General features: G+C 38.4%; 1 non-coding gene across 1 annotated transcript; it reads right to left on the reverse strand.

The window, feature by feature from the left end:
• Positions 1 to 5,690: 5,690 nt before the first annotated feature.
• On the reverse strand, positions 5,691 to 5,794 carry LOC126017157 (U6 spliceosomal RNA). The gene has a single exon (XR_007498819.1). It is a non-coding gene; the product is annotated as a U6 spliceosomal RNA (small nuclear RNA).
• Positions 5,795 to 26,387: the final 20,593 nt, after the last annotated feature.

A 26,387-nucleotide genomic window follows, 5' to 3' on the forward strand; every position in this document is an offset into this window, starting at 1 on the left:
AGGTGTCTGCCTTGCAAGCGATATTCAAGGAAGGACCGCTGTTCAATCCCCCGGCATCCCATATGGTCCCCCCCAAGCCAGGGACAATTTCTGAGCCCTTAGCCAGGCGTATCCCCTGAGCATCAAATGGGTGTGGCCCGAAAAAAAAATTCACCTCCCTTCACCAGTGCAACTTTTCTACCACCAAAGTTCTCATTTTCCTCCTCCCCTCTTCTCTTGCCTATGTACAAGACATACATTGTAATCCTCTTTCTAGCATCATCATGGTAGTTATAAGTGTAATTATTTCTCTAACTTCTCTCACCACTCTTTGTGGTAAGCTTCATATTATGGGCTGGTCCTTCTGGGCCTCATCTCTATTGTCTCAGGGTATTATTATTATTATACTGTCTTTCATTTTTTCCCTTAAATCTCATAGATGAATGAGACTGTTCTATGTCTGTCCCTCACCCTCTGGCTCATTTCACTCAGCATAATACTCTTCATATCCATCATATATAAATAAATTTTGTGACTTCATTTTTTCTAACAGCTGCATAGTATTTATTGTGTAGATGTACCAGTTTCTTTACATACTCATCTGTTGTAGGACATCTGGGCTGTTTTCAGATTTTGGCTACCCAGCAATACCACTACTAAGGATGTACCCTAACACCACAAAAACACAATACAACAATGCCCTTTACACCCCTACACGTATAGAAGTGCTTTTTTTTTTTTTTTTTTTTTTTTTTTTACAACCTCCCCACTTTTTAAAGGTTGGAACTTGTAAGCACAGAGGCTTGAATCCTGTTTTATTAAATAGCTATTTAATAATCTCTGATTAATAAAAGTAATGTTTTTAAATTAAATCATGAGACTGAGTTTAAAAGTTCTTGGTAGGTAAATTTCATTCAACATTCATCCCTTCACCAGTGTTCATTTCTGGGCACCAATGTCCCTAGTTACTTTCTGTACTCTCCCTCCCCTGAAAACCACTTCTATGGCAGATACTTTCTGTCTGTCTGTCTGTCTGTCTGTCTGCCTGTCTGCCTGCTTGCCTGCCTGTATGTCTCTCTCCCCTTTCTTCCTTTTAGACACTATAAATTGCAATAGTGTTACTGAAGATGTACATGTATATCATTTTTACTTTCTTTAAATTCCCAATTCTAGTTCAGAGAGATCATTTCCAAAGATTTTTATCATCGTGGTCCCTGGTCCAGCCTTTTTTTGGCCACTGCTTCTATCTTGCACAACGGGGCACAAAATGTAGGGGTGTGTGGCTTATCTGTGTCTGTTTAGAAATAGCCACAAATTCAAAGATGGTGTCAGCTGATCATAAGGCAAGAGTTCTCAAAGGAATTAGCTCACTTAGTCACCTTCTATGTTCTCACATGATGCAAGCATGTTTAAACCACCTAATCATTATAGTTCTGTCAAGAAAAGCACTGGTTCTGTGGGGAAGAACATGCTTTTGATACCTTTTTTACAGCAATGTTCTTCCTATTTTACTCCTTTACTGCTGCCTTATGATGCTTTCCTGTCTAGCCCTGTCATGAGACATGAAAACTGACAAAGTACTTAGAATTATTATTATAATGTAGAATTATTATTTAGAATAATTAGGCCAAACATCTTCATTTCTGGCTGGAGCCCTAGTCCCCTGGGTGGGTTGGGTGCTTATTTGGCTGAGAACTACCAGCAGTGATCCCTGAGCAGAATCAGGACTCCTGCAGGGGTCCTCAAACTTTTTAAACAGGGGGCCAGTTCACTGTCCTTCAGACTGTTGGAGGGCCAGATTATAGTAAAAACAAAAATTATGAACACATTTCTATGCACACTGCATATATCTTATTTAGAAGTGAAGAAACAAAATGGGAATAAATACAATATGTGGCCCGCGGGCCGTAGTTTGAGGACCATTGGAGGAGTAAACCCTGAGCACTGTTGGGCTTTTTTACATAGAGACAATGAAAACACCTTCATTTTCTCTAGGAAAATTCTATTTTGACTCTGATTAATTCTTCCTTTGCCCACTCATCTGAAAACCAACTCCATATGCTCCCATGGAGGGAAATCTCCCTTTTCTTGTTTCTAACAAAGCAGGACTGAGACCAGAGTAGATGAGATTTTAGCTTTTCCCCTTGTCATAGTCCAGCTCTTCAGGATGAAGCGTTAATGGATGCAGAAACACTTTTATGTGGAGAGGGCAGAGCTGTTTCCAGAGAAGGAAGGCTGGATGTGCCCGCAGAAGTCAGCATGCCTTAATAGCAAGCCTGCCAACACTAGTGCTTTGCACAGTGAAAACAATCACACCTTTCCAGCCTGTGCTCTTCCCCAGGCGCTGTCTCTTCGCAGCACACTCCCTGCTCTTTGTTCTGGAGACCCTTGGGTTAGAGATTTTTATCAGAAAATAATGGTAGTTTCCAAATTAAAAAAAAAAAAGGCCTCTTTCTGAGATATTTCGTTATAGATGTACTACCTCACCACAGAAGTGGGTCAGGTTTTTAAATATTTACCTCTGAAAAGGGATGAAAACATTTTTGGGAACTGAGGGGAAGCCTCTGTGCATTGAGATGGAAGAGGATTTGCTTTTAGTTTTCCTTAGAAGTAGGCAAGGAGGAATTGAGATGAGGAGCTTCAGATCTGATAAAAAGCTTGAAAAAGAAAAGAGAACCTTTCTTCTGCTTCCCTCCCTTTCTCTCTTCTCTCCTCTCTTTTCCTCTCCTCTCCTTTTTTCTCCTCCCCTCCTCTCTTCTCTACTATGGTTTACATAGTACTATTTAGTAAGATTTCATACATGAACTATCCCAGCACCACACCCTCCATTCAGGTGATTGCGTCCCTCTGCTGGTTTCAGTATCTGTCCACCATACTGCCTCCTTGGGGTAAGATTTTTACTGAACACAAGTTTATAGTTTCCATTGCCATTGGGTATTCATTATTTCTCTATAATAGCCTTATATATCCCACATATAAGAGACATCATTCTGTGTCTCTCTAACTTCAGACCAACTTCATTGAGCAGGATACTCTCCAGATTCATCCACTTAGCAAATTTTAGGATTCTAGTTTTTCTTACAGCTGAGTATTATTTTATTATGCATATGTACCCCAGGTTTGTTTTTTTTTTTATTCAGGCATCTATTCTTTGATGCTTGGGTTATTTCCAGATTTTGGCTATTGTGTTTGAATAGTCCTGTAAGGAACATAGAATTGCACATGTCTTTTCTAAATAGAATTTTTGGGCCTTTGTGTAGATGGTCAAAAGTAGAATTGCTGGATCATATGCAAACTCAATTCTTAGTTTTTTGAGGCAAGTTCATATTGTTTTCCAAAAAGGTTGGATCCACCAGCATCCCCATCATTAGTGAATGAGGGACCATTTTTCCACATTTCTGCCAACACTGGCTGTTTTGTTCTTTGTGATGTGTGCCAGTCTCATTGGTGGAAAATATCCCATGGTTGCTTTGATTTATGTTAATGTTAATGATAAATGCCTCAAACCATTTTTTCATATACAGACATTAAATTTTTTCTTTCTTTTTTTTTGTGTGTGTGGGGTCATACCAGCGGTGCTCCTGGCTCTACTCACAGAAATCACTCCTGGCAGGCTCGAGAGACCATATGGGATGCCAGGATTCGAACCACCTTGCATGCAAGGCAAATGCTCCACCTCCATGCTATCTCTCGGGCCCCCAGACATTAGATTTTCATGACTCAGTGGCTACTTGCATTTCTGAGCTAGAATAATGCTCTCTGTTTTATTAACAAGTGATCTCTTTTTCCTTGTTATGAACCAACACACTGAATAATAAGAGGAAACACACTTGAGTTCCCATTTCAGTCTTCTACATTATTTAAAAAATAAATTGTATTTGTGCTGTTCCCCTAGTTTCTCAGAAGAGCCCACCTTACTGAGAAAGTTAGATGGAGATGTGGAAGCCCCGGCAAAAGATAATAGCTTTTTATCACAGGTCATGACAAAATGACAAATTTCAGTTGATAGTATGTAATGGAAAGAGCTCTTAAATAGATTCATGGCTAGAGTAATTTCTTTTACCTAAACTTGTACAGGTAGACCCAAAATGGTGCTTTTTAAAAGGAAACGCAAGTAAAGCTAACCATGCAGTCTATTATGTTAGGTTCCAGGCAGGTGAGATGAAGGTAACTGCTGTGAAATGGTGGGTTGTGTGTTTCACAATCCCCAGAAAGGGAGAGGGATCCCTATGCCTCCTGTCCAGGTACGACAAGAGCTGTAGGTCCAGCAGCAATTCCGACGCAGGAAATAATCCACACACAGTTGGGAAGGAATAGCAGGCCAGAAAACTAACCGCAAGCTGTTTATACACATGAGCCAAGATGGCAGCTCCTCTTCCAGGCCTTGTGAGTAGCCTTTATTGAGATAAACAAAGTCCGCCCCCAAGGGGAAGGGAAAAGTCAGATGAAGAGCCAATGGGGAAACATCTTTTTAAAAAGAAAACCAAAAGGGTCACTTGAGAGACATCTAATTAGAAGGCAATATGAGGACCAATCCAAAGGCCACTACCAACAACTGAGGTGGGCTGAAAGCACAAAACTTCCTTTGGAAGAGATACTACCAAATTTGACCAGTTTCTTTTGACTGGCATCAGGAGTCATATTTCCATGAAAGGTTTGAAATTTTACAGCATCTGTGGCTTGTGACATTCCAATATTTTGTGGAACTTACAAAGTAATGATACAGCAGACTCGAAGATTGGGATCAAAGAAGGAATAAGTTATGATTATAACCCAATAAACCACTTTCTAAAGTCCTATGGCATAATATCATATTTGTGTCATAACCATACATCTGGCTTGCTGGTGCTTTTTTTTTTAATTGCTTTATTTAAACACCCTGGTTACAAGGTTGTTCATAATACAGTTGGTTTTATTGATTTCAGAGATACGAAGTTGTTCATGATTGATCAGTCATACAAAGGCCAACAACCTTCATTGTAGTGGAATCGTTATGCCCCAATCCAGGGAAGATTGGGAAACATAAATCTGGAAGCAATATTGACACACAAAATAATCCACAAAGGTTAGGAAGGTAAAACAGATTCAGGAACTTCCACCACAAGCTCTTAGCCAGCAGGCAAAAGAGCACCAGCAGGCATAGAGACTAGTTGTAGGTCAAAACCAAAGGAAGTCTCTCTGACTGGGTCTTTATTGGGAAGAGTAGGACCACCCCCATGGATTGAGAATAGGTAGGATGAGGGGGCCACTCCAGAGGATTCTCTTGCCCATGAGAGACAAGCACGTGCAAAGAAAAAATATCCTGATTAGAGTAAGAACCGGTTACTCCAAATATTCACCAGTGTACATTTCCCTTCACCAATTTACCTCCCACTCTCACCCTCTGCCTATTTCAGGGACAGACATCCCCCTCCCCCATTTTCCCCACTTTTAGACACTGTGGCTGTGAATTGCGATATTGGCACTGAAGGGTATCATGCCTTATCACTTTATCTCCTTCCTGCATTCAGTTCTTGTCTAGAGTGATCATTTCCAATTCGCATTGTCCTAGTGGTCCCTTCTCTACCATCACTGCACTTCCCAGCTCTTTGTGGTATGCTTCCTCCCATGGACCATTCCTCTTGAAGCTTGTATCCATTGTCTTTGGATACCATTATCGTACTATCTTACTTCTTTTTTAATATCCCGCAAATGAGTTCAATCATTCTATGAAAAATATGGAATGTTCCATGAATTTATGTGTTATCCTTGTGCAGGGGCCATGCTGATTTTTCCTGTATTTCCAATTTCCAATTTCTGAAATTTCCAATTTCAGAATGTGCTCTGCCAAAGCAGCATGCTGCTGCTCTTTTGATAGATTTCAATTAGGTCCATCAGAAGAAAAGGTTTTCCATGGATTCAGAGACTGGACTGTATTATTTGGACGTGAGATTACTGACAGGTGGGAAAATCACATGAGGCATAGAGGAACATGTATATCCTATAACAACAGAGAGCTGGGATTTAAACCCAGCCATGGTCCCTCTGGTTGGTGACCTTGGACAGATAAGTCAATGTCTCTGGAGCTGGGTTTTCTTCTCTGTTAACAGGGGATAATTAAACTTACCCCAGAGATGTGATGAGTAAAACAAAGCACTTGCAAAATGGGGTAATTAATTGAAAGAAAACCAAAGCATGTGTGATGTAGTATCTATGGTAGTTATTATGGGAGTGTTCAAGGAGGAATAATCCAGATGGCTTGGGGTATGTACCTTGAAATTTCAATATTTACAAAATAATAATAATACAAAGAGTCCTCAGATTGAAATGTTAATACATGGTGACTTTAAGCAAAATACTGAAGGACACCAACTTGACCCTAATCCAATTGGTTATAGCAGGAGTTAAGTTTCTTGGAGGGATTTCTGGTCACACAAACACCTCCATGATTATAAGAAAAGACCCTAAACACAGCTGATATTTAGAGCTTAATTGACAATCCATTATTTTTTTTCAAAAATTTGCTTGGGAAGCTTCCTGATTATGGATGGCCAAAGACCTTCAAGGAGCTTAGGGAGAAGAGGGTGCTCACCCCTGCACAGGATGTCCTTTTATTGAAGGAAAACTCATTCTCCACTACCTCTCATCACATATATACTGACATTCTGGGGTTTATGACATCATGAATCACATGTGCACATCTTTGGGATATGGCTGTAAATTTGAGTCCCTGGACAAAACCTACACCTCAGACAGGGGAGAATGTGCCAGTGCCATACAGTCGAGACCATGGCTGCAAATTGAATCCCCTTTATTAATATTAAAGCAAAATAATACTTAAATGAAGGACATTTTTCTAGAATTTGCCATATTTATCTATCTTGTTTCCTAACTTAATAAAAGTTATATCCAAGGGGCTGGAGAGATAACATGGAGGTAGGGTGTTTGCCTTGCAAGCAGAAGGACGGTGGTTTGAATCCCAGCATCCCATATGGTCCCTTGAACATGACAGGAGCAATTTCTGAGCATAGAGCCAGGAGTAACCTCTGAGTGCTACTGGGTGTGACCCCCCCAAAAAAAAGTTATATTCAAGTAAGATAAAACTATTTTCACAAATACTTCTAAATTTGGGGAGTTAGAGTGGGAGATAGAGATGGGGATATTAAGAAAGTCCACATGACTTTCAATGTGTATTTCTGTGGATGAAAAATAATTCAGAGAGGAGCCTGAGGGATAGTACAGTGGGTTGACCACTTGCCTTGTACATGGCTGACCTGGGTTCAGTTTCATGACTTCATCTTCCTGATGGTTGCATAATATTTAATTGTGTATATGTACCACAGGTTCTTTAGCCAGTCATCTGTTGAAGGGCATCTTGGTTGTTTCCAGAGTCTGGCTATTGCAATAACACCTCTTTAAGTGTTGAAGAGGCACATGGTTGAAGGTAACTTTAACTCTTTCATGTAGACATATGGGCTTAGACCCTGCTGCCCATGTAAGGGAATAAAATCTTATGCCAACATTGGAGCCCAGGGCTTTAGTTGCCAGTTTGAAAGACAGATCAGATATATTAGACAACTTTAAAAAAATGGGTTTCTGGAAGAGATAGGCTTTTTCTGGACAATGGAGGGCAGTGTTCAAGGAAATGGAAAAATAATTGCCATAACATAAGCTTTTTTTTTTTTTGCATCAAACAAAAGAGTTTCTGGTTTTACTAGCCACCTTTATGATGTGAAAGTTTCATTTTATTTATTTTTTAAAGAAGTTTATTTATTAATTAGTTTTTGGACCACACCCTGTGATGCTCAGGGGTTACTCCTGGCTCTGTGCTCAGAAATTGCTCCTGGCAAGCTCAGAGGACAATACGGGATGCCTGGAACTGGACCGGGTCCATTAATGTCTTACTGTTGTGCTATCTCTCTGGGGGCCCCTATGATGTGAAAGTTTAAAAAAATGTTTTTGGTTGTACAGCAGGCAGTGCTCAGAATTTACTCCCAGGAGCCAGAGAGATAGCATGGAGGTAAGGCGTTTGCCTTTCATGCAGAAGGTCATTGGTTCGAATCCCGGCATCCCATATGGTCCCCCAGCCTGCCAGGAGCGATTTCTGAGTGTGGAGCCAGGAGTAACCCTTGAGCACTGCCGCGTGTGATCCCAAAACCAAAAAAAAAAAAAAAAAAAATTTACTCCTAGATCTGTTTTCAGAGATAACTCCAGGTGGAACTCAGTGGACCATACATATGTGGTGTGAGGAATGGAACCAGAGTCAGCAACACACAGCAGACATGTTAACTATCAGACCTTGCCCATTCAGAAAATTTTATTAGTTTGTAGAATATCTTCAACTGGAATTTGCCTAGTGTTTCTTTCATAATTGGACTGAGGTTAGGGTTTCTAGAAGTAATCTATAGAGGTAAGTGTCATTCTTACTGCTTCATTACCACAGTATATACTATCAACACAAATTACTTCTTTTGATATTTTCTTTGATCACCTGAAATATTTGTCAGGTGTCACTATGCATTACTTCTTTTTCCCCTTTTATCTGTATTTGGAACTCATTATGTAAAGCTTATATTGAAGGAGTAAATATTCCCCATTTGTCTATTTATTTATTTATTTATTAAATAAATTCACTAAAAAGCTATTTTCTACTTTTTATTTATTTATTCATTAAACAATTGGTATAAGTTAGGATTAGTGGATATTTACTTTATACACCGGACTCTAATCCAATACCACATTAATTATTTTGTAGCTCAAAGTAGTGGTTAGAGTGAAAATGGATTTTCCTGAGCTCTCTGGTTCTTGAGGATTCTATGAAAGATTTGCATACAAAATTCAGAAAGTTTAAAGCTAGAGTTTATTGCACAATTTACATAGATGGGCTCGGTTCCTCCCAGATGTCCAGTCCTTTCCTTTACCCATATACAATATTACTTATTTCATCTTATAATGCTGTGTTTAATTTATGACTCTAAAATTTTGTTCTGGGCCTCTCTTGGACTGTACCCCAATGGTTCTTTAATATCTTAGCTTTCTGTATTCTTTGGTCACAGTCAGGAGCACACGAGTGAGTTCTGTACCTGTGTTCAGCCCTTTCAGTTTTATCCTAGCAGATCTTTTCATTCCTTCTTGACTTTCCTCACCTCTGGCCACATAATGTGCATGTAGGAGACCTTTGTCCTCAGCTCCTTGTCGGTGCCTGGGTATCTGAGCCCTGCCTGAAATTAAACTTTCCTGGAGACCTGAGCTCTGTCTGTTTTCTCTATTCTGCCCCCATTGGGGCCTATGAGGCTTTGCTGTACTTGGTCATCTGTCTGGATGTGCACAAATCCTTCCTGATCCTATGATCCATCTGGAGCAGATATAGAGCATCTCATGCAGTCCATTCACTCCATGTAAAGAGGGTGCAAAGAGAAAGACTGGCTGGAGGCTTCCCTTCATCTGCTGCCATCTCTCACCTCCAGTCATACCATTATCTACTTTAATTGGATAGCTATTCAATGGGCAAAATTTAAGCTGACCAATTAAATTTACTTAACACTGTACCTTTCCACTCCAGCTCTGTGTCCCAAGTCTTTCAGTTTGGCTCCTATGTCCCTTTTACAGGATCACATCATTTAGATTATCTTAAAATTATCATGTCTCAGCCTTTTGGCTGAGTTCCAATTATTTTAAATTTAATGTCTTACTGATTTACAATAATAAATAGGTTTCAGAAAGATAGCGTCATACCTTGATTAAGGTATATACCACTCACAATCACTACCAACACTGTAATATCTCTTTTTTTTTTTTTTTTTTTTTGGTTTTTGGGCCACACCCGGTAACGCTCAGGGGTTACTCCTGGCTATGTGCTCAGAAGTTGCTCCTAGCTTGGGGGACCATATGGGACACCGGGGGATCAAACCGCGGTCCGTCCAAGGCTAGCGCAGGCAAGGCAGGCACCTTACCTTTAGCGCCACCGCCCGGCCCTGTAATATCTCTTAATACTGTCAAAAATACTGTCCCCACTATCCATCTCTCCCATTCTCTTACTCCTTCTTTGACATACTTGTTGTTAGAATTTACTCACAATAGTCAGGGCATGAAATCTCCTCTCATAGTACTTCCTTACATTTAGGCACTACATGATATGAGGTAGCAATGTTTATTTGGCATTATCATTGTTCCTGCCCTAAAATCAACTATCTCTCCAAGGCTGATTTCTTCAGAGTGAATTTGAATTTCCATCTTGTGAATAATTACTATCTGGGTCCAGTAACTGAAATCTGAAAATTAACTAGAACTTCTTTTTGTGTGCTCTGTGATTATGGATCACATCACACACTTACCAGAGGACATTCTCCAGGAGAAATTTTGCCCTCTACTCTCATGCATGAAATTGTGACATACAAAAGTGTCCCTGCTCTCTTCATTTCTCTTCACTTTTCCCATCAGGATGTCATTCTTCCATGACTTTGTTTCTGTAATGAGATTCTACTTGGCTCCCCACTCTTTAGAAAGTTATACACTTTATCTCCGTTTTAATCTCCTAATACTTGGAACCAGCAGCCTATTAAGTAAGTGTTGGCAACAACTCTTAGAATGAAAAAGTATGCTTACTGCTCTCTCATATACTATGCTTCTGTTTTCACTTTCCATTTGGCTATTGTAGATTTTTTTCCATGTGTAAATCTATCTGAAAAGATGTTTTACAAAGTTTTTCTTGGAAGCAGTGCTCAGAGGTCACTCCTATTGTTACTGTACCTCATGATGCTTAGAAGACCATGTGATTCAGGGGATGGCACATGAAAGGCATTGGCTCAATAATTCTGTTTCTCTGGTCCTTTTCTGTTCCTCTGGTTTTCCATTTTATCATTTACTGGTTTCACTTAGGAGAAGAAGAGAGGCTGAACCAAAGTTTCATGAATGCATGTTTTATTCTGAATTATCCATGGAAATACGTGTTTTAGTAAAGAGTTTAAGAGGAAATCAGTGGGAATTTGGAGGGCCTTAACACTAAAAAACAAAGACAAAAACAAGTCTTGTCTATGTCATAGGGGAAAGAGAAATTTTCAATGAATTTTTTTCCCTAGATCTCAAGAAAATTTGTAATTTTTTTGATCAAGGGTGCTAGAACCTAGGGCCTCATTGATATCAAGATTGATTTTTTAACTATTAACTGATATCTCTAGTCCTATGGTGATTCCCTCCTTTATTTTCCGAGGAATGGGCTTCCAAGCAGTGCTCAATAAGTCCAGGAGCTCTTTCAATTAATTGTTGAACAACTGAACCACGGTTTAATGAATGGGCCAGAGAATGCTGCATTACCTATGCCTTTAGTATCTGGGATGATCCCAGGCTACCCTAGCAGTGCTCAGTGACTTTCAGGGGGAAAACATAGGAGTCCATATGAATTGGGGTATGGACAACTGCATGCCTGGCATACACCTTTATTTCTGAACTCTCATTGGCCTTTGAGGAGATTTCTTAATTATTGCTTATTCACATGAGGACTGGACTCAGGTAAGATGCAAGTGAGTTGGAAGAGATGAACATATTTAAGAAACAACCATAGTTGGTTTCAGAGGATTTGTTGATAAGCTGAATATCAGGATAAGGAAAAGAAGAATTAAAAATGTCATCCAGTTTTATGGCTTAGTGACTGGATGAATGATAGTGTTCAAATGAAGATAGTGGCTGAGAGGACAAAGCAATTTATTGTGCTAGGAAGATGAAGTGGATTCTCATGGAATATTTTTAATTCCTCTTCATTCATAGTCTCTCATCAATTTTCTTCTTTTCATGCTAATTTATCTTCATGACAAGTGTTCTGCTAATACCAAGTTCAAACCCCTCAGTGTATTGCCAGTATTATTAAATTAGTTTTCTAATGAAAATACTTTTTCCCAACTAGTCCTACACCCATATATATGCATATTCCATACCCACCCACCCATTTTTTTTTTTTTTGGTTTTTGGGCCACACCCTGTGACGCTCAGGGGTTACTCCTGGCTATGCGCTCAGAAGTTGCTCCTGGCTTCTTGGGGGACCATATGGGACGCCGGGGGATCGAACCGCGGTCCGTCCTAGGCTAGTGCAGGCAAGGCAGGCACCTTACCTCCAGTGCCACCGCCCGGCCCCTACCCACCCATTTTTATCTGAATAAATGTTAGTATGTGACACATACTTGCAAAAATTTCCAAGTTCACACCTGTTTGTTTTCCTGGAACCAACTTTTCTTCTTGGGTGAAAACTTTATTATTCAACACTTTTTTTTGTTGTTTTTTTGTTTTGGGGCCATACTCACTGATGTACAAGCTTGGCTCCTGGCTATGTGCTCAGAAATCGCCCCTGGCTTGGGGATACCATATGGGATGCTGGGGGATCTAACCGAGGTCCTAGGCTAACGCTTGCTTGCAAGCCTTACCTCTAGCATCACTGTTCCAGCCCCCTATAATTCAATTCTTGCCTCAAACATTATTCCTTATGATCTTGCCTTCCCCATCACAAACTTAGTTTTTTTTCTAAAAATATGTATCTTTATAATTTTTTTAAAATGATGGTATATATTTTTTATATATAAAATGGTAATGCAATGAAAAAAAGAACTACTAAGTGAAGACTGAGGATCAGAAATAATATTCAGAGAAGAAAAGCAAGAGAAAAAAATCCTACAAGGGAATAAGTTTGGGTGTTTATGAAGGCTAGGGGGATGGCTGAGTTTGAAGTGAATTGAAAATGGAGCTGGATGCAGCGTGAGAGGGAGAAAGAAGCCAGATTCTGAGAGATGAAAGACTGAGCACCCCTTCTGTGGTGAAATCACTTCGTCTGCCACTAGCTCCTTGAGAACAAACTAGAAACTATACTGAATAGAACCAAAATCCTGATATGATCACCACCTGGAATCACAGCAGTGGAAGCAATGAAAGCTGAGTGGGAAGGATGACAACCCTTCAAAGAGAAAGTGGCACAGGGTGAGCTTTCCCTTGTACAGCTTCTGGCCGCTGAGGGTAGGTCACAATTGGCACCCAGGATGACTAAAACTCCACATGAAAACTGCACATCTTCACATTTTCCTGGCCTTTGGAAATGAGAAGAGAATCTAAGACAACAAGAGCAACTGAAAATTTAAGGTGCTTCTTCAGTGACTAGAGAGTTAGGAAGCCACTGTGAGGGGGAGATCATACCCAATTTTATATATAAGTCATGCTGAAATATGTTACTAACTCCTGAGTCCCACATGCATAGACACCTGCAGTCAGGGCATCCCAGAGAGGGAGAAAAGAGCCACACAGAGATTAAACTGTACAACACTCTTATAATGTCAATTATTTGTCTATTTCTCTCATTGAAATTTAGAGTTATTTTAAGGGACCCAAATCCTTCATATCTGCCTTTCTTCTCCTGACAAAGGTGCTTTGCCGACTTTAAGTGCTCAGTACATGTTGAACAATTGATAATACCAAAGATGTGTGACATTCAATTTGAAATGGAATATCTTTTAGATTTCCTATGCTTTTCTTCATGAAACATAGGACTAATGTTCTCCGGGTTGTGATTTGAGGGGAGGTTGGCATTTCTTACCCCATATATTTTCATGGTCTTTTTAGATGCTTTACTTGGCTTCTTGCATTACCATTCCTCCTCTGGGCTCTCCAGAATTGTCCTGAAAAATAAGAGACACAACTTTCCTACCCTTTGGAGCATGTGAGTTTTCCAATGGTAAAGATTGCATGTTTGAAGATGGGGTTGGAGGCAGATAGGGCATGGGGTATGCTGATGAGATGGCCAATTGGATTTGAGCCCTGATCTCTCTTGGAGAGCCCTGTCTAAAAGCATTAATTCATAGTAGCCATGGACTGTGTTGTTTGGTGGGCATTGGTATTGGGGTTCAGTTGTCTGTGTTCTGTGGAAACTGAGACTTCCATAGAAATAATGCTGAAATTGCCACTATCGTTTCATGTAGCAACAGGGAATGGGCAGATGACCCCGGCTCCGTCTTTCTACTCATATGTAAACAGGGCACCTCCCTGGATTTACACCTAGAGTTATTCCTGTCCCATTTTGGTAAGTAATTTATCCACACTGCATCTCTCTATTTGCTTTTAGGTTTCTATAATTGGATTCTGCTTTACCCTTCAACTATTTGAACACACAGAATTCATGACTTACTTCGGCCAAGGAGTAAAAAGATATTTTCTGTCAATCTCTTTTCAAAGTATTCTCTATTATAGTATATTTCTGATTCTAAAGGTGCTTGCAACCCCCAGATACATCAAGAGTCAAAATAATTGGAAGGAATAGAGACTAAAGAAATATTTTGACAATTTATATGGTATCCCAGGGCCATTTAGGGTCTGCCAGGGTGGCTGGGAGAATTGCCTCTGTGTTTTTGCCAACTAGCACTACTGTTATTTCTTTAATTACTGGCATTACATGGATTATTTCACCTGGAAATAGTTCTGCTGCTAAGGGGAGTTAAACATCACTGGATGATGAAAGCCTATTTCAGGAAGGTATATGTGGTGTGTGTGTGTGTGTGTGTGTGTGTGTGTGTGTGTGTGTGTTTGACAAAGAGGAAGTCACTTCTTTTTTTCAATAGATAAAACTTAACCCTGAACTCACGAAGACCAGAGGGTTGGTCTTCATGGCTTTGCTGTAGAGCATCAGATCTGAGTCTCTCCTACAAAAAGGAGAAAATAGAACCTTTGCAGCCCAGACTGCACCCTGCACTCCATGGTTGTGTATTTTAATGGCAGTGTCAGGGCAAACTTCCACCAGCTGTCTAAACATTTACTGAACCAAATAATAGCATGCAAGAGATGTGGGTTTCAGATATTTGCCATCTTAAAACAGCACTTAGTCATTAACTTAATCACAGCTGCTATATGCCAGCCAATGCACTTTGTTTGTAAACAATGCATCCACTGCAAGCAGTGTTAGGAAGAGCAAGTGGTGTATGGCAGACTGGTGAAGGCAGAGATGAGCATCCCAAGTGTTTGACACCAAGTCTGTTGATCTTGTGGGAAAACAAAACCTTGAGGGTTCTTACATCTCATGCAATACTGTCATGGCTTTGTACGTGGCAACATCAAATATTCAATTTAGATTTCATGTTGATTAGAAATAGAACATAGCACCTAACTAGTACTGTGTTGACCCTTTATGGTTGAGAATTGATATCTTACCCCTTCCCCAAATTCACATGTTGAAGTGTTAACCCCAATGTATTTGGAACTAGGACCCCTGAAGAAGTGAGAAAAGTTCAATGAGATCACAAGGGTATACCCAAATAAGAGAGATTGGTTCCTTTATAAAAAAAATAAGACAAAGCCTGCCTCCTTTTTCTTCACTGTGTAAGGAAACAATGAGAAAGTAGCTTTTCTGCAAGCCAGGTAGAGAGGCTTCACCAAGAACCATTGGTCGCTACCTTGACCTTGGACTTCAAACTCTCCTGAATGGTGATGAATACATTCCTACAATTCAGTCTTCCACTTTACAGAATTTTATTGTAGTATCTTGAACTGACTAATTCCCCTTTTCTTTTCCTTTCCTGAGTTCCTTAATGTAACTTGTTTTAAATGTCAATGCATTTCATTGACACTTCCAGCATCTTGATCCTCATTTTTCGTTTCCTAGCAACAATCCCAAAACATCCTTCTTGGCCATATCCCTTTTTATCAGTTTCTTTGGTATTGGATGAACTTCCAAGTGTCTGATTTTGAAAAAGTATGTTTATTCTACATGCATATCTGCATTATATTTCAGGTCCTTTTTGCCCACAGGTTCTTCCTAGTCCCAAGACCTAATTATTTTGATTTTGAAGTTGTGTGACTGCCTGTTGGCTGTTTAAATATCTGTTCTTTTTTTCTGCTGTGCTGAAATAACTCTGACTCGGCTCTGGTTAGAATATGCCTGACCTATGACAAAACAAGTCAAACTTGGGTTTAAATCAAGATCAACATTTCTCTTTTGTGTTTTCACAGGGGTTGTGACGTGACCTAGTTGTGACAAAACATGTGAAAGTCAATGAATTGTCAAAGGGTAGTCTATTAAAGGAATGAGAAGAGGGGGGGTACTATACCTCCAACTTCTACTCCTTTGACTTGCCATAGAGTGATGTTTAGAGCCATGGAAATTATTTTCTGGACATGAGAATAAAAGTCAGTATGATCATAAAAGTCAGATCAGAAGGATGGGGCAGAGAAGAAAACAAGCTTGGATCTCTGTGGTAATATTAAAGAATGTCAATAACTGGCAACTTTGAACTTTTTTTCTTAGCTTCATATTGTTGATATTCATCTACATGTTATGCTAAGATTTGATAGTTATTCTATCAGGTAGATATTACATAAGTATCTACTGTCCTGTGGATGAGAATTTGAGTTTTCCCAATTTGTGTAATAAAGTTGTCATAAAAATTTGTTTATAAGTCACTTTATGGATATATTTCTTCACTTAATTTATGAGATGAGGAGCTAAATACCATGAATAGACTAGATGAATACAAGTTAGTTGTGCATTTAATTTGAAAAGAAACAGCCAAAACAAACAAACCCCAACTTCAGCGCTGTCTTCATTGCTTCAACTTTATTTGCAAATAAAACAAAAGAAAAAAACTATAACTATTGAAAACTAAGATGTTTTTGCATAAAAAAGAAAATATAGCTCAAACAAAATACAGCCTACTTATTGGGAGAACATCTTTGCTCACTGTATGTCTGAAAAGCAAATAATAACTAAGATATAAAAAAACACCTATAAAGCTATAAACAACAAAAATCCCCACAGCAACTCTGTCAAAAACTAGAGAGAGTTGATATATAGGTATTTCCCCCAAGAAGACATACAGATGGCCAATAAACATATGGAAAGATGTTCACCCTCACTTATTATCAGGGAAATGCAAATAAAAATGACAATGAGGTGTCATCTGATTCAGTCTCTATGGACAACAATATGGAGAACTCTGAAAATAAAAAGAAAAATTACTATATGACTGAATGATTCCACTCCTTGGAGCTTGTCCCAAGAACACTGTCATTAATGTGAATAGGTATATGCACACCCATAGTCACTGCAGAGCTATTTATATTAACCAAAAATCTGGAAACAACCCAAATGCCTAACTATGGCTGAGTGGATAGAGAAATAGTAGAATATATATATACACAAGGAATACTACTTTTCCATAATAAGAGAGGAAATATTACAACATAGGTAGAATAGGAGGGGTTGTATGAAGTGAAATAAGCCAGATTGAACAAGGGAAATACCAGATGTTCTCTCTTGTGTGTGGTATATATAGACAAATAAAACAAGACACTATATAATAGCCAGTGAGAGCAAATCCTTGGACTTTGGCTTCTGAACTCAGATTACTGAGTGATGGTGAGAAGGGAAGTCAGAGTAGGGAAGAGTAGACCAAAGTGATAAGGATGGTGGTAGAGAGTGATGAGGTATAGTAAAACCAACACAAATCTATGAGCACTATTATAAGCTTTATCGTAATGATACCATGCACTTCAAAGACAGCCAAGAAAAAGAGAAAAAAGTTTTCTATTTCTTATTCCTGTTGGCAATGTTCAACATTGCCAGTGGTTTCATGCCATTTGCCAATACTTGAGAAAACCAGTCTTATTCATTTGAGTCACTCTGTGGGCACAAAGTGACTGCTTAATTTTCTTGACTTTTGATGGGGGTGCCCTTCAGGCAGTACTAAAGTAGCCTAGGAATCTTTCTTAGCAGTTCTTGGCCAACTGGACCAGTAATTCATGCATGGACCTGAGATGCAGCATTGCTCAGCCCCTGTGGTACACACCCAGTATTACCTGGGCCATTCTCAGTAGTGTGCAGAAGTTTACAAGGTAGTTTCCAGCAGTACCATGTTGTGTCAGGGACTGATCTGGGGTTGGCTACTTGCAAAACATGTACCTTTAGACCTGTATTATGTCTCAACCTCTTTTATTTTCCTTTTCATTTACCTTTCCTCATAAGTTCTGCTTTATGTCTTTGGTGATTCTTAATCATTTGTACAGACATCTCTTCTGTGATGCCCTTACAAATTTTTCTCCAATAAAAAGGAATTGTTCATCTTTTCATCCTTGAATTGTAGGCATAAATGATATACTCAAGATGCAAGGTTTTGCCCAGTAGATTGTATGACACATGTTTTCTCTCAGGTGGTGGCTGGCTTACTTAATTTTATCAAATAATTCTTGACACACCTCAATAACTAATGAGTTTACTTGATCTCACCCACTTGTGTTACCTCTCACTCTCCCCAAATTAGTATCCTCATCAACTTCTCAAAGTGCTATTTAGTCTTGAATCTTCGACTTTACCTCTACTCTATCCTTGTTTGGATGTCTGCTTCTGACCCAGCACCCCAGGTTTCCTTCTGACTGTATTGGAGGCTGCCAGTACTGTTTGCTTATTCCTCATTGCATTCCACCACACTTAGTGCTCTTTGTAGGCTTGTTTTGTTTCACCACCTGGATTATCAGTAACTTGACAATCTTACTGTGTTTTACAGCAAATGTAGACAAATAGCTCAGATTAGAAATCTTCTAAGTAGGAGTCTTTGGAGAAGGTCTTCAATGGAGTAAGGGGTAAATGATTGCTATTATGTATATTTTTATTAAATTACCATGAGATACAGACTTAAGAAGTTAGTTGAATTTTGGCCATAGAATGTTTCAACATCCATCCCTTCACCAGTGTTCATTTCCTGCCATCAATTTCCCCTGTTATCCTCCCATCATCCACCCTACCCTCACCCCTAGACTGCTTTTATGGAAGACACTTTATTCTGCTCTCTTTATTTGTTCTTTTTTAGGGATAAATTATTGTGTCTAATATACTGGGGTACTTTACTACTCTACAATATTTAAGCTATGTGACCTGGATCAGTATGTATTAACAAGAGTTGAAATCAAAGTATAATGCTTACATGCTAAGTGTAATAGGCAGACTCACAAGCAAATACTGCATCATTCCACTTATGTAATCCACCTAAGAGCTGGTACATTTAAAGAGATAGAGAGTACAATGATAGTAACTGGGCGCTAGGGAGTTGTTATGGGAAACTGTTTCATTGATATCAAGTTTCTCTTTGAAATGATAACTAAGTCCTAGAAACAGATATTAGCATAAACTACACACCATTGTGGATGTAATTATTGCTACTGAGCTGTAGAATTAAAATAGTTAGCATGGTAATTAGCATAAATATTTACAATAAAATAGTGTTGAATGAGAAAACTGCACACTGGAATAGAAAGATATTATGAATATGAATATGTATTGTATTTGAAGGATAAGAAGATGAGAGATGCAAAGAATATTCATATCAAGATCATGGTTTCTTCCTGAGAGGAAATTAGCCAAAAAGAGGTTTAAATGGCATTTGTGTTATTTCTCTAAAAATCCCCAAAACTTTTGAGGAAACATACAAAAATATTGACTCTTAAATATTAGTAATTATATAATATGTGTGTATGTGTGTGTGTGAAATATTTACTTTTCTTAAATGCCCCGAAGTAGACTTGGAACTTTCTCTGAGAAAATCCAAAATATATAGTCTAGAATGCTAATGGGGTAGAGGTTCAAAGGTGAGGAAAAATATTCAGGTTCCATACAACAGTACCTTTCTCCAATGTCTGCTCATAGCTTGCATATATCAAAACACTTAATTACCAGACATTTTTATGCAGGCTGGTGAACCAGGTGCAACAAGAGTTCCCACATTTCACCGAATGAAGGGGAGTCAGTCTTTTGTGGAAGACCTTCCCTGCAAAGTCGTTGGGAGATGGGAATCATCTGGCGCCTTCTGTTTGACTGCCTTGCCCATGGATTCTAGCTAGCTGTAAATAACCATGAACAAAGAATATCTCAGTAGCCAATATTTTTCTCTGCTGGTATCAAATGAAATTCATTTGGTATCAGCTGGAGTTTTTATAGTGCTAATGGAAGTTATTTTCAGTTATCACGTCAGTCCATAAGTATACAAAGGCAGCAATTTCACTGGTAATCTGGAGATCAGCTTGTATGTAGGGGGTAGAGTTTAGACTGTTTCTGCAGTGTAAGCTTTTATCTTAAGAAATACGAAGGAATCATAAATGAAAAGGGATTGATGAAACAGAACATCCAACAAGGGCTAAGGATGGACTTGGCAGCATTTTATAGCGTGAACATCTGAACCCCACGATGTGGTGTTGCGGGGGCCCTGGACACAATGGGGAGTGGCTGTATCTGAGAACTCATTCCACCAAATGTTAGTCAGCTCTCTGCCTTATACCAATAATAGCTCTTTAAATACTGTCAATTCTTACTTCCGAATAGCTATTTGATCTCATCTCATGGGGTTGAGGAATGGAACAGGAACTATCATTTTTTTTTAAATAAACTCATGTAATTTTTTCCATACTCACACCAGGCACAAGCATGACAATGGAGCCCTGTCAACAAAAATCTCGATGCAGAATTTTCATTATTTATATCCTTTCAGTACATAGCATCCCCGTGTGTTGTGATGATCACGTGTGTGTGGATGCCAGAAGCTCACAATGCAATGCTGAGATTTTTAAGCTCGAAAGATGACAATTTAATTTTTTCCCCTTTGAACACAAACATGCCTAAGCGTTGGTGACATGTGTACCAAATGTCAGAATTGGTAACATTGCAGAAATCTTGTTTTGTAAGTTCGGAATCCAGAGCCTCGTAAATTCCACCATTCTCCCTCATCTCAAAGACCAAAGATCAGTTCAATTGACCTCTACTACCTTGTTGTGTGTTCAACTCTTGTGAAAAGGGAATATGGTTGCTTTTGGAAGGAGTAAGCAAATAGTGCATATGCAAAGATGGTTAAATAATTATCTTTCTGCTATATATATTTTACCATAATTAAATATATTACAAAATAAGCAAATGAGCAAGGGCTAAAAAATGTCATTCAGACATAAAAACCGTCATGTGTTGTAGGTGAATGGTAGAGTTTCTTTGGGGGAAGGAGTGCTTTTTAATACCTCTTAATATGCTTTCCTTTTTTTTTTTTTCTGTAGGCAGGGGCACATTGGCAGTGCTTAGGACTTACTCCTTGCTCTGTACTTAGGGATCACTCCTTGTAGAATCTTGGAACTACATGGTGTGCTGAGACTCAAACTTGGGTCAACCACATGCAAGGCAAGTGCCCTACTTGCTGTGCCATCATTCTAGCCCCAAACCTGCTTTTTCTTATGATCCCTTTCTAGCTCTGAGTAGAGGGTCTGGCTAACAGAGAGAAAACAAAAAAGAAATGTAAGATGTATTGCCTGTTCTCAAAGAATAGGGGGAGAGGAGACTACAGACAGACAGATACAGAGAGAGACATCTGTTAGAAGATTGAGAGAAATTATTTGTCTATCTTTTATGTGAGTGCACCTATAAGCTGTGGGCTCACTGTTCTGGTTATATCTTCAGTACTGAGCTTCATGCATGTGTGAGCAATGAGCACATCTGGGACACCACCCAGAACCCCTTATCAAGTCCGTGTATTTATACTCACCTGCTGGAAGTTTTGATGCTTACAGTCCTGGCAAAAGTGCCACTCTACCCTTCAGAGGCTGCCTTCTAATGTTTGCCATTTTTCTCTCCCATTGAGTATCCCAACAGTGTAACACACTGGAATGAAAGTTCTGATCCCAGGCTTTGCTTCTGGGTCAGACCAGAAGCAGCATATGAGAGTCTTCCATATATGTTGAACAAATGAATGAGCATTCTTTTTGTAGAACAGCGTGTCAAGGAGCCAGAATGTTGCCACAGGTATTATGGACATGGTATTTATAAAAACAGAATGTGAAGGTCTATTGGGGATTTAGGGCATAAGGATAGAGAAAAAAAATGCTAAGCACTAAAAATTAAACTGGGCATACTAGGGAGATAGAAGGTAAAAAATGGGGGAAATGATAGAGTAGGAGTTAAAGGAATGAATTAAAAATGGTAAATACTAATTTTGGGGAGACCACATCCAGCAGTGCTTAGGGCTTAGTTTTGACTCTGCACTCATGATCATTCATTTTGGGGTGCTGGGAATCAAACCTGGATTGACAATATCCAAGGCAAGCCCCCTACTTATTGTACTATTAGTTCTACCCCAAATTAAAACAAATTTAAAGACAGCCATGCAAGTGAAAAGAACAATTCTATTCTGTCACAAGTTCTTACAAGTCTCACATAGAGTCATTTTCCATTTGAATAAACTTTCAAACCTCAAAGCTAACATCTCCCTCATATATACCACTGGGCTGTTTCAGTCTCTCTAAACATCTTTCCAAGAAGGGGCAGGCATGATATGACAATACCAAACTGCTTGATCTGACTGTAGTACTTCATTACAGTTTAAGATGGAAAAAGAGAAAGAAATTAAGATAAGATGTTGGGACCCTTTCCACCTTTATTTTTCTTCAGATTCTGAAGAGAGTAAAGAAATCTACAACACTCCCAATCCATCAAAGTACTGCTATTTCTTTCTCTTTCCTTATTACTCAGTAAAAAATTTTGAGACTGTCTTATGACAGATGAGATTGATTTAATCAGAAAAGAACTGTCCACCTTCTATCTCATTCTATTGTGCTGTTGCTTCCTTCTGCAGATAATTTAGAAGGGCCGTCACTTTGAGTTAATCATTACAATGATTGTGATGTACATTATGATTTAAAATTCTCTGACAGTGAAAAGACATCATGAGCCTCTGATGATTTAGCTTTAAGTCATTCAATATTACCCTGTAATTTTTCTCTGCAATAGAAATGGTTCCATAGCTTTCTTTGCCTTTACCAGTTCTACACAATTCACCTGGTATTTTCAAAACAGAATTCACAATTATGTCTTCTAGACAATGAGTAGATTTCATAAAAATTTGGACCCATTTGGATCTGAAAAAAAAAGTTTTTTTTAAATCTTTTTCCAAAGATATCTATGCTATCATGCTCCTGAATTTCAACTTTATTAAGTGACACAAAGACTCAGACTTAGAAATAAATACCTATCAATATTTGAAAATGTCATTGAAAACAACATGAGGGCACTTGACAGTTCATCATCTTTGTTTGAAATGAAGACCAAGCACATCTTGTCCCAATGCTGTCAGACTAGGAAGAAATGCTGGGGTCTGTCTCAGTCCACTCCATACTGACAGTGTTCAGTGGCCTAATTTTGCTAAGTGATGTTGTTGCCTGATTTTGGAAGTCAAGTTTATTCGTAGCCAAACACTGCTTCACATTCTCAGCATACATTGTCTCTCTTTTAAATGACTTGAGATTAGTGACTATGGGCTATATATAAAATATTGCAAACACATTGGAAAACTACTCTATGATAATTATTTTTCTATTTGGCTTGTTAGGTAAAATGAAATATCCTCAAACACTACATTTACCTTCAATGTCTTTTTCTTTATATACTTTATTTGCCTTTAATTTAAAAATCCCTCAGCTAGAGCACGTTTCTTTTCTTTTCTTTTTTAATTTTCTTTTTACATATAGCAAGTTTTTAATTGTAAACTTTGAACTTTTCTTCTCTTTAACATGTTAAAGCTTATCTTAAATCAAATAATACTTGAATATAAGAGCTCACAATTGCAATAAAAAAAGATAAACCAGTTGTTTAACTAAGCTTCCAGTAATATAATAATAATAATAATAATAATATCAACAACAACTCAAAAGTAGGTGGAGAATTTTACTTGTTACTTCAGCCAAGAACATAATTATAATATTTTTTTTGAAGGGGCTCTGTCTTACAAAAAAAAAACCTAACCAGAATACACAATTGTCTGTTAAAGGGAGTATTTTATGAATTAATTAGTGGCTCAGCATATAGATTTGGAAAGTTGCTTCTCTGAGTGAAAAAGTTCCTGGAAGCTTTCATAGAAACCTGGAGAAAATCTCAGAACTATTGGTGGCTAAACCAGAGGCATCTCTAATGGGCCCAATTCAGTGCCTACATTTATAGCATGTTTTAGAGAGATATTATCCAGGCCAATATTCATTTTCATTGAGACCAGTTTGCTTTGCAAAGCTATGTTGTTTATTTTTAAATCACTTCTTGCCACTCATTTGTTTTATCAGTATTATTTGTAAGTAAACATATTTCTCTGCATTATTTATCCCACCTTTCAACCACTGTCATAGCCATATCAATTCACAGCATCTGGGTTAGTCAGTAGGATTATTCTACTCTATATGTCTACTTATATTAAAAAATAACTATCTCTATTTCTTTCTTTCCCTTTAAAAATACTTCCAAACAGGGGCATTGATGGTGGGATATGTACACTGGTGAAAGATGTTGTACACTCTTTGACTGAAACAATCATGAACAACTTTATAACTGGAAAAAAGAAACAACAATTGTATAATGAACAACCTTGTAAACCATGGTGTTTGAATAAAATAATAAAAAAAAATCAAAAAGACACATCCAAATTCTAGTAGTTTTGGATGTGCATTTTTTTTTTAAATTAGAACTATACCCAAGAAGATTAGGATACTCATAGAGATGGAAAAAGTTTTGTGGAAACTCAAGTTGGTTTACTGTGATGATCTCAACTGGCATATACTTTTCCAAGGTAGAAATATATAAATATTCTTCAGGAAACTTGTATTTAGAGTTTTTGTGCTATTGGTCCTACAGTTTACTTGGAGACAGTGCCCAAGTTTACATACACACACATACCCCAAAAACAAAAACCCAACCTTCTCCCAATTGAGAAACAAAAAGCACATCTGTTATTAATTCTAAAAATCACACATGGGCCAGAAATGTAAAATCTCTCTCCAACAAAGAGAAATTTCCTCTAAATATGAATGATAGTTCATCAAATTTATCAGGAGTCTGGTATTTTATTATGTTAATCACTAACCTTTGGGGTGAAATTTGATACTTTTTGTCCTGAGTTGGAAAAAAGAAATAGGAAGAATCTATTTTCTTGTTTTAGGGACAGAGAGATAGTATGGAATAAAGCACTTGCCTAGAATGCAGTCAACATGTGTTTAATCCCCAAATTGAAAATCAAAATTCATAGGATCACCAGATCCTGGCCAGGAATGAGCCCTCAGCACAGAGCTGGGTGTGCCTAGAAAACAAAATTTTTTTTATTGATTTAAAGAAAATTAATCATGGAGTTGACATAGTTGGTCAAAATAAATTTGTTTTTAGTAAGTGAAAGCATGGTTATTGAAAAAAATAGAATGAGAAAAAGAAAATGGAAGAGAAGAAAAAAAGAAAATAAAGAAGAAAGAAAAAGTACAGTAGCAAGCACATTTGTGAAAATTATTCTATCTCCAATAAAGTCATTAATACAATGGCACAAGGTCTTAGTAAGCTCTTGTTGTTAGCTACCCATTTTCTTAAATTGGAGTGTTCCTTTAGGGATGACACCATCAAACAAATTGTTTGACATCCCAGCAAACAAATGAAGTTGTTCAGAAATTCAAAGCACTATTTTAGATACTATGTCTTTCAGGGGCATGTACTCAGTCAACTGCCAGGCCCCCTGGAAGAAAGAAGATATAAGGGGAAGGTGTCCAAACTCACTCCAAAATGCCCTGGTGATATCAACCCCCAAAACAGCATAATTGAAATGTGGTCAGATTGGTGTCCCTGAAAGGAATCCTTGAGGGTCAGTGACGAGGCAAGGCCATAGAAGAAACAGTGATTCTGGGTGATGGAGGCAGCAAGCATGGCTTCAACAGGGCAGGAGTTTGGCCCACCCTCTCCTCCTGAGTTGACCAACTTTCTGCTGTGTGGGCCGGTGTGTACCCATGATCTTTCACAGCTTGGTTTACATCTTGTTCAAGAAAATAATGAGTCTCTGCAGCTGACCCGGTAGAACATGATGACCAAAAGGCATATATATATTTGTGTGTGTGTGTGTGTGTGTGTGTGTGTGTGTGTGTGGTTTTTGGGTCACACCCGGCAGTGCCCAGGGGTTATTCCTGGCTCCATGCTCAGAAATTGCTCCTGGCAAGCACGGGAGACCATCTGGGACGCCGGGATTCGAACCAATGACCTTCTGCATGAAAGGCAAACACCTTACCTCCATGCTATCTCTCAAAAGGCATATTTTAAAAATCACTTTGGCATTTTATTCCCATCATTCGCCAGGGAAAGAAAGTTCCTGTGAGTGCACTTTAAAAACTATTGAGTGCTAAGAATGACCTTTTTATGTTTTTTACTGTAAGCAATTTTTTCATTTCTAACGACTCATTTTGCCATTCTTATTAGCTAAAAATAAGAGACCTTTTGAGCAGCCTTAACGGAAGTTAATGTCACAAAATCTTTTAAATGTAATTGGAATGCTTCTAGAACTCCTACTAACATCAAACTCTGGAGTTATTATTTTTGCAATTTTTTTAATATTTAGAATTGTGTTGGGGCTGAAGTGATAGCACAGCAGTAGGGC

The sequence above is a fragment of the Suncus etruscus genome, chromosome 8 (genome assembly GCF_024139225.1).
Source record: "Suncus etruscus isolate mSunEtr1 chromosome 8, mSunEtr1.pri.cur, whole genome shotgun sequence".
NCBI classification, from domain to species: domain Eukaryota; kingdom Metazoa; phylum Chordata; class Mammalia; order Eulipotyphla; family Soricidae; genus Suncus; species Suncus etruscus.